Raw genomic sequence first — 14034 nt, 5'->3', positions numbered from 1 at the left:
GAAAGTTAAAAGATAAAGATCACGCAAACTCTAACCAAAAAGCAGTAGGTTTAGCTATAGTAATAGCAGGCAAAGTAGATTTTAAGGCAAAAATCATACCTAGAGATAAAGAGGAACATTTTATAATGAAAAATTGTCAATTGCCAAGAAGATAAAACAATTTTAAATTTCTATAGACCTAATAACATAATCTCAAAACAAACAAAGCAAAACATGGACAGAACTAAAAGGAGAAATAGGCAAAGCAGCAATCACAGTGGGAGATTAATGCATTTGTCTCAGTAACTGATAAAATGAGCAGACAAAAACTGTCCGGATATAGAAAACTCAGACAACATGATTAAGAAACCTGACCTAACTAACATATATAGAACATGGTAAAACAACAACAGTGGGATTCTTATTCTTATCAAGTGTGTATGGAACACTTACCATGATGGATTATATGCTGACCCATAAAGCAAGTCTCAGCAAATTTCAAATGATTAAAATCATACATTCTTTAACCACAGTAAAATTAAACTGAAAATAACAAAATGGCATCTAGACTATCCCCACTGTTTATAAAGTAATATACTTCTAAATAAACAATGACAAAAAGATTACAATGAAAATTAGAAAATAATTGGGAACTAAACAGTAATAAAAAAGAATTATCAAAATGTGTGCAAGTTAGCTAAAACAGTGCATAGAAGAAGACTTACAGTCTCAAAATATATTTTAGGGGGGAAAAGGCTGAAAATAAGTTATCTAAATATCCATTTCAAGAGGCAAAAAGAAACCCCCCAAAGTCCCCAAAACAGCAGCAGCAACAAGAAGAATAAAGTAAACCCAAAGAAAGTAGAATAAATAAAAGAGAGATCTGAAAATAAAATAGAAAATGAATATATGATAGTGAAAAATCAACAAGGTTTAAGGTTTACTTTTCAAATGCGTAATAAAATTGATAAATCCCTAGCATGACTGATCAAGAAAATAGAAAGCAATATCAAGAATAAAAAGGGGACATCACTACAGACCTTACCATCATGAAGAAAGGATATTATGAACACCTATTTATTGCAATAAATTTCAAATTTAGTTGAAATGAACAAACTCTTAGAAAAACAAAACTGATCAAGAAAAAAGTTAAAAGTTTGAATAGTCCTCAAAGCATTTGCTTTATAATTTAAAATCGTTTCACAAGGAGATCTCCAGGCCCTGATGGCCTCACGAGTGAATTCTCCGAAACATTTAAGAAATAAATAGCACCAATTGGGTACAAATTACGCACATAACAAAAAAAGTGGGAATATTTTTCTACTTGTTTTAGAGGCAAAGCATAGCCCTCATACTTAAAGCTGATAAGGACATTACAAGAAGGGGGCCAGACTGTATTCTCCAAAGGCAGACACACCCATAGGTTTATCCCATCCCACATGCTCCTGTTGCAACGGGATTGACAGTCTTCACTCATTCTGAGTTTGGGAGGAGTCTTGTGACTTCCCTACCAATGAAGAGCTGTAGAAATTATGTCATGTGATTTCCTAGGCTAGGTCTATAAAAGATAAAAGAACATATACCTCTCTCTCTCTCTCTCTCTCTCTCTCCACCCCCTTCTCTCTCTCCCTTCCTCCCTCTCTCTCCCTCCTCTATCTTCCCCTACCTCTCCCTCTCTCTCTCTTCCCCCCCCCTCCCTCTCTCCTTTCAATCATTCCCTCCTTCTCCCTTTCTCTACTTCCCTCTCTCTCTCTGTCTCTCTCCCTCTCCTTCTTAGGGCACTTGCTTTTGGAATCCAGCAGCCATGTTGTGAGGAAGCCCAAGCGACCTGGAGAGCTTGCACGTGGTATTCATCCAAAAGCCCTGGTTAGGGACCCAGTCAACAGTCAGCATCACCTCCAGGCATAAAAGTGAATGAGACTTCATGCCATTCCTGCCCTCAAGCTTCGAGTCTTCCAGCTGAGGCCCCAGAAAGCATAGGGCAGAGGCAAGCTCTCCCTGCTCTGTCCTGTCTGAATCCCAATGATAGATCCATTGGAGATAAGACTATTGTTGCTTTAAACCCATATATTTTGTTGCAATTTTTATGCAGTTATTGCTGCATAAAATACTAATACAAAAAAATTAAAGATGCAAAACTCCTCAAAAATGTTTGCAAACAGAAGCTAGCTATATATACAAAGAACAATACCTTATAATCAAATTGGATTTGCTCTGGGAATGCCAGATTGATTTGACATTTGACAGTCAATCAATCAATGTAATTCACCACATTAGAAGAATAATGTACACAATGATATGTTTATCTCTTTCGATGTAGAAATAGCACTTGATAAAATTCAATACACATTCATAATTTTTAAAAAATGTTTAGCATTCTAGGAATAGAGGAAACTTCCCTAATATGATAAAAGATGTTTACAATACCCACAGCAAATATAATACTTAATGATGAAAGATTGAAAATGTTGCCCCTTAGATCAGGAACAAGCCAGGCACACCCACTACATCTATTCAACATTAAGGTTGTAGCCAGTATAATAAGGCAAGAAAATGAGACGGGATAAGGATTTGGAAAAAAGGAGGCTGTCAGCGTGTATGCACATCATTATTATGATCTGTGAGACCTCCCAAAGAAACGGGCTCAGAAAACGGCGTGTGTGGGGGCAGAAGCTGGCAGGATGGACACAGCACCTGCTGTCAGCACACTGTGTAGGCAGTCTTTGAATCCTCAGCATAGCTCTGCAAAGCTTGTTACCATCCCATTTTGCAGATAAGTAAAATTGAGACTCAGAGAGAGGAAGCCACTTGCCCACTCACATACAGCCACGATTCAAACATAGCTCCAACTCCATGACCTGTGCTGTGCATCTACTAACAAAGACTGACCTGGGCCAGAGGAGAGACCCAGGGGTGAGCAGGGGAGAGGCAATGCAGGTGAGTCTGCATCCCTGCAAAGCCGAACACTCCCACAGCTGCAGGCAGGCATCTCTGGGGCAAGGCTGATGCTGCCTTCTTCCTCGCTGGGGCAGGCCTGGGGCTTCTGTCCCTGCAGCTGAATCATACACAGCCCAGAAGTCTTCTGCTTACAAACAGCGCTGTTTCTAGGGTGGTCTGGGAGGGAGGGGGCCACGGGCCAGCCTAAGAGGCGGTAATGCTGCAGCAGCTGTCTTAGGTGCTGGTGACTAGATCAGCTCCATTCAGATTCTTAAGTGAAAGCTCAGCCAAGGTTTGGACACACAAAATAAAAATTATTCTCAGCAAGTAGGGTGCATACTGTATACTTCCAGTGAATTTGAATCATGCCACAAGAAGCTGATCCAAATGTTGGCTCCAAACAATTTCCTTTTGCATGTTCCAGGGTCACACGGGGCCCTGGGAGGGATGCGACCAGACAGCCCTGGGAATAAGGATTGGTTGTTGATCTGGGAACCCCAGATCCCCAGAACCCCCGCAGCAGCGGGAAGTTCGAGTCAGCAATGCGAGAGCTGGGTCTCCCCCATGCTGCATCTGGCCCCCCTGTGCCCCTGGGCAAGGCAGTTCTCAGTATCCTTTCCCGCGAAATGGGAACGTCACCCACCTCACTGCACTACTAGGAAGAGTCCCTGAGATCCACAAGGGTGAAAGCTGCTTCCGGGGTGGACACACAGTGGCTGTGCAGAAAATGCCAGCTCTCAGCCCTCGCGGGCTGCGGAGCTGAAGAGTGCTGTGAACAGAAAGCCCGTCCCCAAGCTGCATAGCAAGGGGTTGGTGGCAGAGCCAAGGGTGGGGTCCCGAGCCCTCCAGCCCCCAGATCCATTTGCTGAGGGACTCCTGGAGAACAAGGAGCCTCCAGACTCCATCAATCCTCCAGGGAACAAAGGGAACCCAAACAGTGCACGGACTGTCTGGAAAGCGCAGTCCTGCTGGAGCCGCCGGGCTCTTTGTGGAATCAGCTGCCCTGGCAACAGCAGCTGAGGAGGAGGGAAGCTCGACTCTGCAGGGAAAGGAGTTCAAATCAGGAGCTCCCGTTATCTGGGTGTCCCCAAACACTGGGAGCCAGAGTCATCCCTGGGAGGGGCACTGGCTCCCCGACGTCAGAAGGCCCCTCTCAAACAGAAAGGCCATATGGCTTTACAGTTACGAGTGAGTGCAGACTTCCTCTGGTCTTCCCATCTAGGGAGCTGTGTGGCCTTGGGCCAGTGCCTCAACCTCTCTGGGTCTCAGCGTCCTCAGTGGTAAAATGGTATCAGTATGCTGTGTCCTGTATGAATGGTTGAGCAGGTTCCATGAGTTAAGATGTGTGCATTGCTTACCCGAAGGCTGGCACCTGCAAATACCACAAATGTGCTGGTTGCTATTATTATTGTTGTAATCGTTATTATTATTGTGGAATCCTGGCAAGAAGGAGTGTAGGGAAGAAGGGGAGGGGGAGGCGGAGGGCAAGGACTAGAAAGAGGTGAGGCTCTGTGGTGGAGGAGTCCAGTGGCAGGGTGGTCTCCAGCTTGTCACTTCCTGTCACCCTCCTTAGACAGGGTGAACAGGGGCCCAGGGTGACCCTGGTAGGGAAGAAGGAGCCACAGGCCTGGCTGGTACGACAAGGCATGTGGGGCTCACATCCATCCATGTGGCCAGGCAGGGAGTGACGCTGGTGTTGGGGCAGGGCAGAGACAAAGCCCGACAGGGGCCATTGTCGAATGTAACATCCTATAGCAGGAGGTCAAAGCAGCTTGACCACAAGAAGGACTGTGAAGAAGGGTGGTGAGCACCCCATCCACGAGGGAAGGGAAGCCCCAGGGCTGGATGTAGGGGAGAGGCTCCTGGACCACGGGCTTCCCACCTCCTGGCTGAGCACACAGACATCTGTACCTCAGCTACTCTACCTATAAATAGGATGATGACAGCGGCCCCCAACCTGCAGGGTGGCCTTGAGGACTGAGTGCGTTCCCACTGGCAGAGCCTGGGCAGAGTGCTGGCATGCTGGGATGCCAGCTAGAATATCTGTCACACACTTGGAGGGCCAGAAGGACAGCGGCTGAGACCCCACGCTGTGCCCAGCTCCCTCTCCCTCACTGAACACAGCCAGGAGGCAGGGGGTGGGGTGCGGATGCTCAGCTCAGCCACATTAGTCTTGTTCCCGGATCTCAATGATCATTCCTAGACCGCAGGGTGGCTTTATGGAGTGGAAAAAATCCATTAAGGTTTTTAAAAGCAAAGCTCAAGACATAATCACCTCATTGTCAGGGTCTTCCCACTCTGGTTCTCAGGGTCGCCTCCCCCACCCGTCCTGGCCTGGCACAGTGGGAGCTGCGCCTCTCCAGCAGCTAAGTGGGCAAAGCCCAAGGTCAGCCACAGATGGCCGTGGCCACACTCCCGACAGCTCGGTGAGGTGACTTCGGGCGTGCCTTCTCTGGAGCTTGCTGTCACACAGGGACCTGGCCCCTCCTGCTCCTCCACCCTCCACCACAGTAACCTTTAAAAGTGCAGCTCACACATTGTCCTTCTTCTGCATAAAATCTCCAGTGGCTCTTGGCCATTGCCTGGCTGTCTGCCCCAACTCCCAGACTGAGAGCACGGACCCTGGTCAGGCAGCCTCGGGCTGGGATCCCAGCACGGCCTTGTCCCCACAGGTCACCTAACCTCTGAACCCGTGTGCTCATCTGCAAAATGGTGTAGAGGTCATAGCAGCCCGGAGGGGCTAAGACATACCTGAAATGACCCCAATGAAGAGTTCTGTGCCCGGTTGAATGCCCATGGTCATTATCACAGCCCCTTCTCCCCACCCCTTCCTTCACTTTCTTACTGGTCATACCTGCAAATTCCCTGTCCCTTCCTTGTCATGTCTCTGTACCTTTGCAGATACTGTTCCCCTATTCCTGCCCTGACTGACTTACAAGGTTCAGTTCAGGGTGCCCTCTTCCAGGAAGCCCTCCCTGATTGCCCAGATGAGCCCTGGCCCTCCCCATCACAGTTTGGGGCATACAGGGTTGGCACTGGACGTTGATTTTCCTGCCTCCCTGCAGACGAGCCTTCCAGAGCAGAGCGCATGTCTGGGTCCCCAGCACCTGACATAGGACCTGACACTGTCATTGAGGGCTGGTTGATCAGGACTGGCATCTAGAAGCTTCTAACATAGCTGTAAGCACATTCGAGCCCTTTTTGCCCCCAGGGTCTGCCCGTGGTCTGGCATTTAAGGCCCTCTGTAGGTGAGCTCTTCTAGGCCCTCTGCTCCTCTCCCCAACCCTGCTTTGATTTCATCTGGGCTCATCCACCTCCTTCCTGCCTTGGGCTTCTGCTCAGCTTTGTCCTTCCTCCTGGACACCTTCTCCCCTATCCCTTTCCTTTCACCCACAGACATTCTACCCAAGCTAAGGACTGTTTCGGACTGCACCTCCACACAGCCTCCCGGCTCCCCAGCCCATGCTGAGTTGCCCTCCCTCCTCTTTGCCCTTGGCCCCACACTCATGCTTTGGCCTCGGGCAGGTGCCCTTTGCTCTCAGAGAGTAGCTGATGGGCACACAGTTCTGGAGGGAGGGAGGGAGGGAGCGGCAGGCAGAGAGCAGAGCCTGAAAGCCAGGACACTCCCTGCAGCTCATGGAGACAACCTGATGTCCCTGAGCAGAGACTCAGAGCTGAACGGACTCCTCTGGGGTGACACACCGAGGAGCAGAACCCGGGTTTGAACTTGGCCGTCCAGCCCTGAAGGCTTCCCCCACACCCCAGACCCCTTCCTCCAACTCTGACTGGTGCTCCTCGATCCCGGCACCCTTGGCCACAGTTAGTGTGTGCAGGGTGGGGTGAGGGAGAGGAGACTCAGGGGCCCCCGGGAGCAATGAAGTGCAATTGCCTGAATTAATGGAGAGGGAACAGCCTCCTCCCTAATCGCCCTAATTCCCAGTGTTTACAAACTGCTGATTTCCCCGGGCTCCAGGCTGGCATGTCGGCAAAGTGTATTAAAATCCCCGGTTTCTGCTGAGTTCCCACTGGGGGTGGCTTCTTGGAGGGGTGAGATGTGAAACAGGCAGAAGGGCAAGAACCAGCAGCCACGCCAAAAGCTGGGAAGGAAACTCCTGGGACCTTCCAGAAGGCTGGAGATGGCCAACAGCTGGGCTAGAGGAAGAGCCGGGGGAGGGGAGCTGCGTGGCTGGAGCCTGGTTGGGAGTGGGGGTGGGAAAGGGGTGTGGGGAGGGGTCATGAGATCAAGAGAGGGGGCGGAGGGGGCAGTCACTTAGGGCCAGGGGCCTTGGTGAGTGTTGGGACTTCATCCCCAGTGGACCGGAGGTGGCTAGAGCTGCCCGGTGGCAGGGAGAAATTGCAGGATTCCAAAGACATCTTGCCTTGGGTCGGGGAAGCAGGGAGCCGGCTCAGAGGAGACTGTGGGCACCCAGTGGGAGATGAGCTGCGGGAGACGGTGGCTTGGACAAGGGTAGCCTGGAGCCCTGGCAGGGCTGCCACAGGGTGGAGACAAGCAGAGGGATTGGGATGTGGCCTGAACGTGGGGCTGCGGGAAGGGCTGGTGGGTTGGCTGCCTCAGGTAGAGGCAGGAGGGGCAGGAGAGGGGAGATGGGGGAAGCTCGGGTGGGGGAGATGGGAGAGGGGAAACCCCGGCCAGTAGATATTTGTCAGATGTCACCCTGGGATGGACTGGGCATCAGCAAATACGAAGTCCCTGCCGTGGGACACAGGCTGGCCGGGCCTGCCAGGATGGTTGCCTGCCAAGGTCAGAGGGTAGAATTTCGCTGGGGGAAGGCCCCTCACTCCTGGATCCCATGTCTCAGTGACACTCATGAAACCCTCCCAGCGGGCACAGCAGTGGGGGTCTCCTGACCACACTTCACTCTCTCCTAGCGCTCCCCTAGCCCTTCCCTGACATCTCGCACTGGCCTGTGAGGGCCCAGCCAGCCTCAGCTCTGCTCAGATGAGGGCCCGAGGACTGGCGGTGGGGGACCTGCCCAGTCCTGCAGCTCTCAGTGGCACTGACCCTGGCGACCCAACCCCCAGTCCTGTGTTCTCTACTGTCAGGGGCTGGTGTGCTTCCTGGCCTCCCCGCAACGGTCCCTGCGGTGCCCTGAGCTCTCAGCAGCTCTAAGTCCCCCGGCTGAGCCCAATACCCAGGCCCTACCTGGCACCCATGCCCCACGGTGGCTGCACCTCCCCCTCGGCGAACTCCCCTGGCTTTACTCCGTGGGGTGCACCCAGGGTCCCGCCTGTGTATGGCCACCCCAATGCCTCCCTTGGAGGGCACCTCCCAGAAGACTTTTGGACCTTTGTGCCCGCGGCCACTATCCCAGTCATTTCTATAAGGAGGAGAATTCTCTTCTTTAGGTTTTCCTCTACTTTCCAAATTGTCAGCCTTAATTATTCCAAAGTTGAAACGCCAAAGACAAACCTCTCAGTCTCCCCACAGCTAGGCCTGTGCCACGAGGGCCCCCACCCCAGAATTATCTCCAGTCCTCACTGTTCCTGTCGGTCTCCCTACAGCCAGGCCTGTGCCACGAGGGCCCCTACCCTGGAACGACCTCTGGTCCTCACTGTTCCTCTCGTTCTCCCTGCAGCCAGGCCTGTGCCATGAGGACCTCCACCCCGGAATGACCTCCTGTCCCCACTGTTCCTGCAGCTGGTGGGAAAATCGGGACTCACAACAGCATCCCGCTCCCAGGCCAGTGTCCCTCGGAGCCACTGAGTGTTGGCCTGGGAGTCAGGGCCTGCGTCCCCTGCCTGCTGTGACCCCACACCCACCCTGGGCCCTGCCTGCTCTGACCCCACACCCACCCAGGCCCTGCCCGCTCTGACCCCATGCCCACCCCGGGCACCACGGGCAAAGCGTTCTTCCTGCACTGGCTCTGGTCTGTAAAAGGGACGTTGGCGCCTGGTCCTCTGTAGTTCACAAGCACGTGAGTAAAGGGGGTGCTGTTACTGATGAGGGTGAATAACCAGTGTGAACAGGGCTCCCTGAGCCACCCGGACGTGTGGCTGCCCTATGCCGAAGGCTTAGTGGACACTGGCTGTTGCCACCTCTCCAGCCACATTACATGCCACACCCAGCATAATTTTCTGAGCTTTTCTGTGCCTAAACACTTTAGGGTCCTTCCCACTCCAGGGCCTTTGCACGTGTGGGTCCCTCTGCCTGGAATGTTCTTCCTCGTCTTCTCCTAGTGAACGCCTGCCCGTCCTTTAGCTCCCAGCTCAGAGAAGCCTTCCTCCCTCCCTGGGGCCTCGGAGTAGTTACCTGCCTTTGTGGCTCCTCAGCCCCTTAGATAGCTAATGTCTGTCCCGTCCTGGGCCATGTACCTGTGGATGCACGCCTTTCTGGGGCATTGACATCTTCCCGGGCAACGCCTGGTACACAACAGGTGCTTCACAAACACATCTTAAACCACTCAGTGGAGGAGAGCCTACTGTTATTCCCACAAGCGGGGCGGAGCTGAGCCCAGAGGAGGTGGGGTTTGAAGCTTCCTCTGCCCTGCCCCAGAGCCCACATCCCTCATCACTGGACACAGGATCCCCGAGATGAGATTTCACTGTGCTGTGGCCTCTGTGGCAGCCATCACTGCTCTCCTCCCGATGCCCCGAACCTGATCATGCCGCCCCTGTCCTCGTCTTGCCCACCCACCGTGGACAGCCCCAGGCTCAGTAGCTCCCGCAAGCAACGATCCGTTCGCAAAGGGCCCTGTGGACCTGCAGACGTCTCACGGTTCTGACGGCTAACACCCCTCCCTTGCTGACCCCGAGGGCAGCTGGTGACTGCTCGGGGTCTGGGTCATTACTGCCCCCGCCCTCTTTTCCACATGTTTCAAAGTTCCTGTCCCAGTGAGGAGGAAAAGCCTCATGGACAGCATCCTGAGGCAGAAACCAGCAATTATTTCAGGGGAGCTGACTGCCTTATGTTCTAGTCCGTGGATTTATACATGGAGATGGGGCCAGCTCTGGGCTGGGAGCCCTGCAGCCAGGGGCAACCCTGCCTCAGTGGGACCAGAGGCCAACATCCCCTACCCCAGCCCTCCTTGGCCAGGGAGGTCCAGGCCAGCCTCTCTTACCAGGCGACCACCAAACCTTCCCGCCCCCACCTGTGTGCCTCACTTCACTTCACGCCTCTGCCAGGAACAATTACCACAGCTAAAGCCACCACTGTGTGCTCACGGATTCTCCTCCAGGGTGAGGGATCTCCTCCCTCCCCACCACCACTGGGCACTTTGCCCTGTCGGTTCTCTTCACAGCTCTTGTCTGGATTATAGCGTGTCTCATTTTGGCTTCTATTTAAGACTTTTTCTTCTTTCTTTGCCTCACTAGAATGTGAAACCCTGGAGGCATGCGCGTGGTTCTCTTTCCTGCCGTGGTCGCCATAATGTGGCCCCCAACGGCGTCCACACCAGAACCTCAGGACCTGTGAACGCGTCACCTTTCATGGCAAAAGGGGCTTTGCAGCTGTGATTCAGGGTGGGAACCTGGGGGTGGGGAAATTGTCCTGGGTGTCCGGGTGAGCCCAGTGTTAATCACACGAGTGCTTAGAAGCAGGGACCCATGTCTGGCTGATAAGCAAGATGAGGTGGAGGGAGGGGGAGAGATTAGAAGCTCGAGAAAGACTTGACCTCCATTGCTAGTGTCAAAGAAATGCCAAGACCCTCTAGGTTTATTAAACCAAGGGGGAAGTTAAGCCCCAGAGACTGAGTCCTATAGTGAGTTTTAACTCCTGCTTCTTCTTCTTTTTTTTCTTTTTCTTTCTTTCTTTTTTTTTTTATTGAGACAGGGTCTCGCTGTGTCGCCAGGCTGGAGTGCAGTGGTGCAATCTTGGCTCACTGCAACCTCCACCTCCCAGATTCAAGTCATTCTCCTTCCTCAGCCTCCTGAGTAGCTAGGACTACAGGCGTGCACCACCACGCCCAGCCCTTTTTTGTATTTTTACCAGAGACGGTCGCCTCCTGTTTCTTAGATTAGAGAATAGCCCTCTTCCTCATTGTTCTTGTTCGGTAGAAGAAAACAGGGGCCGGACCTCCCCCACTTCCAATCACTCATCTTTGTTTTAGAACTGCCTCCTTGATTGTCTGCAGTCAGGACAATACTGTCCCAGCTCAGCCCAGACGGCACAAAAGACCCCAGGACTGTTACATCTTCAGCGTGGAAGGTTAAATATACCTTTCCCAAAGGGAAAAGATCACCTTGACTAATCAGATCATTGTGACTATACATTAAGCCTTACGCAGAAAGATGTTGAAGCTCTGCTAAGCTTCCCTAAACTTTGTCTCTATAAACACTCCCAAACTTCCATATTTTGGAGCACTGACTTCCATTCTTTGGAGTCTGTGCTTCCCTAGTGGCTGGGCTCAAACACTGTTAATAAACCTCTGTGGTTTTATAATAAATACTTGAATAAACCTCTGTGGGTCTCAGGTCCATGGTTTAAATAAACTATCTTGAAACTAGATTCTGGCCCTTTTGATGATTTTAGGTTGACACTGGCTTTGGAGATGGAAGAAGGGGTCATGGGCCCAGGCATGTGAGTCCCTCCAGAGGCTGGGAATGGTCCTCAGCTGACTGCCAGCAAGAAAACTCAGTCCTCCACCTCCGGGAGCTGGAGTCCAACTGTACCCCCATGAGCAGGGGATGGATTTTCCCCAGGGCCTCCAGAAAGACCTTGCCCACGCCTTGATTTTAGCCTAGCATGCACCGTATTGGACTTCTGACCTACGGAGCAGTAAGAGAACGGATGGTGCCATTTAAACCACTGAACCTGTGGTCATTGCTTATACAGCAATAGAAAAATACACCGCTAAGTCCCCTGCCTAGAAAGGCTCTGGCCCCAGAGTGGGTCTCGACCTCTCTGGCTGATGGGCTGGCAACAGCCCCCAGGTGGTGTGACTTTCCCGAGGCCTGGAGCGCTGAGGAAGCTTGCTGGAGATCACCCAGCCAGAGAACGGCAGAGGTGGGACTCCAACCCGTTCCTCCTGGCAGGTGGCTTCCACGGGGTGGGCGGGGGCAGGAGCAGATCTGGGGTGGAGTGGGCTTCACATCAGCAGCCATCCACCTGTGCAGGGCTCTGCAGCTCTGCCCTCCTGGCCTGGGGTAGAGAAGGGAGGTGGCCCTGCACCCCCCCAGTGGCTCCCCGCCACCAGTGCGCGTGCTGCAGAGAGGGGCTGTGCTGATGTCATGACTTCCGTCCAAGGGCTGTCCCGGAGGCAGAGCCCACTGTGCAGGGAGGATGGGTTAGGGCAGCTCCCTGGCAGGGGTTTGGCTTCCCCAGAGAGGCACTTCATGGCTGGCAGAGCTCTCGTCTGCCTGGGCAGGAGGAGCTGGTGGGCTCGGCTTGAGAGGCCATTGGGGTGGCTCCAGTTAAGAGGGCATGGCCGGGCATGGTGGCTCATGCTTGTAATCCCAGCACCTTGGGAGGCCAAGGTGGGCAGATCACAAGGTCAGGAGATGGAGACCATCTTGGCCAACATGGTGAAACCTCATCTCTGCTAAAAATATAAACAAATTAGTCGGACGTGGTGGCACATGCCTGTAGTCCCAGCTACTCGGGAGGCTGAGGCAGGAGAATCGCTTGAACCCAGGAGGCAGAGGTTGCAGTAGGCCGAGATCACCCCACTACACTCCTGCCTGGCGACAGACCGAGACTCAGTCTAAAAAAAAAAAAAGAGGGCAGGGTGGGTGGAGGGCAGGGTGGGTGAAGGACAGGCTCAGCTCAGAGCCGCTTGCTGCTTTGAGATGCCAGGACCCTCCGTGACTCCGTGAGGCCTCCTCCTGCCCTGATCTCATGTGGCAATTACTGGAGACTTGTCTCTGTGACCACATCAGGGTCTCCTGGAGGGCAGGGCTGTGGCTTGCACCTCTGTGTCTCTGGGCCAAGTGAAGTTCTTAGGTATCAATGACTGTTCCCTGTGCACCTGCCAGGGCCAGACCCTAGGGCCACAGAAGCGGGCGAGTCAGGCCCACTCTTTCAGGGGACAAGCACAGCACAAATCAGTATGACCGATTAGATAGAGCTCTTGGGGTGGGGCAGGGGCACAGGTGCCAAAGGAGCATCGGGATGGATGTGGAGGTGAGAGGGAGACTGGGAGGGCTCTTTCCATGGAAACTGAGGGAGGAGCCAAGTGTTAAAAGGTGAGGAGGAGGTGACCAGGGGAGGGGAGGAGGGAGGGTGCCCTGGGTAGAGGGACAGTGTGGACAAAGGTGCAGGGTGTGCCAAGCGGAGGCCTGGACACTAGGGCCTAGGACCCCATGCAGGTAGGGGGCTACAGAGGCCAGTGGGAGGTGGCTGGGGTTGGGGAGCAGATCAGACAGACCCTCCTCAGAGTTGGGATATTTTTCTGGAGGGCAAGAGGAGACACAGAGCATGTTCAGCCGGGGATGAGGCTGGCGGAGTTGTGTCTCAGGAAGTTCCACAAGCACCTTGGAGGTAACTAGCCGGAGAAGCCTGATTGGATCTTTCAGGAAGGATGGGGAGACACGAGGGTGAGAGACCCAGAGAAAACTGGAGTGAGGCCAGGAAACCTAGGCCGGCTCAGCTGCCCTCCCCTTCTCTCTCCACCGCCCCAAGCAGGGCTAAGCTGTGGCATGAGAAATGGCCCTGCCTGGCAGCAGCTGTCCCCCACAAGTCATTTGAAAGTGTTCCCAATCGAAAACAGAACATTAAAAAGAGGAATTCAAACATAGTCAATCCCTCCCTTTGCCGGGATTAGCTGCCAGGAGCATAATGATTTTCATTAATACCATCAGCTTTCCTCAAACTTGATTATAATTACTCTCCAACCCACATCCCCTTCTGAGGAGTGATGACGAGTGGAATCTACATTAATCAAATCTACTGATCACATCTGAATGTGGTGGCCTGAACTCAGAGCCTGTGGCCAATGGGAGAGGCCAGAGGGGACGGCCGGATGCCCTCTCTCCCTGGGGTGACACGTCCATATGGATGGGGGAATGAATGGCCCTGATCAGCCGCCTCCCTGCGGCTGCTTCTGTCCACAGAGTCTGTTCTCATCCATCACCTGTGAGGCCCTCACACAGCTCCCAGTGGCAGGAATACTGTTTGCATTTTGAGACAAACAAGAACTGTGGCTCAGGGAGGTCGTGTGACTT

At 53.0% G+C, this 14034-nt stretch overlaps 1 protein-coding gene across 1 annotated transcript in view; it reads right to left on the bottom strand.

Annotated features, from left to right (window-relative positions):
• SHISAL1 (shisa like 1) overlaps nucleotides 1-14034 on the bottom strand; it is a 156918-nt gene that overhangs the window by 130352 nt on the left and 12532 nt on the right. The gene's annotated exons all lie outside the window — the stretch shown is intronic.

Source organism: Symphalangus syndactylus, chromosome 18 (genome assembly GCF_028878055.3).
Source record: "Symphalangus syndactylus isolate Jambi chromosome 18, NHGRI_mSymSyn1-v2.1_pri, whole genome shotgun sequence".
Taxonomy (NCBI): domain Eukaryota; kingdom Metazoa; phylum Chordata; class Mammalia; order Primates; family Hylobatidae; genus Symphalangus; species Symphalangus syndactylus.
This window is presented reverse-complemented; position numbering and strand designations above follow the sequence as displayed.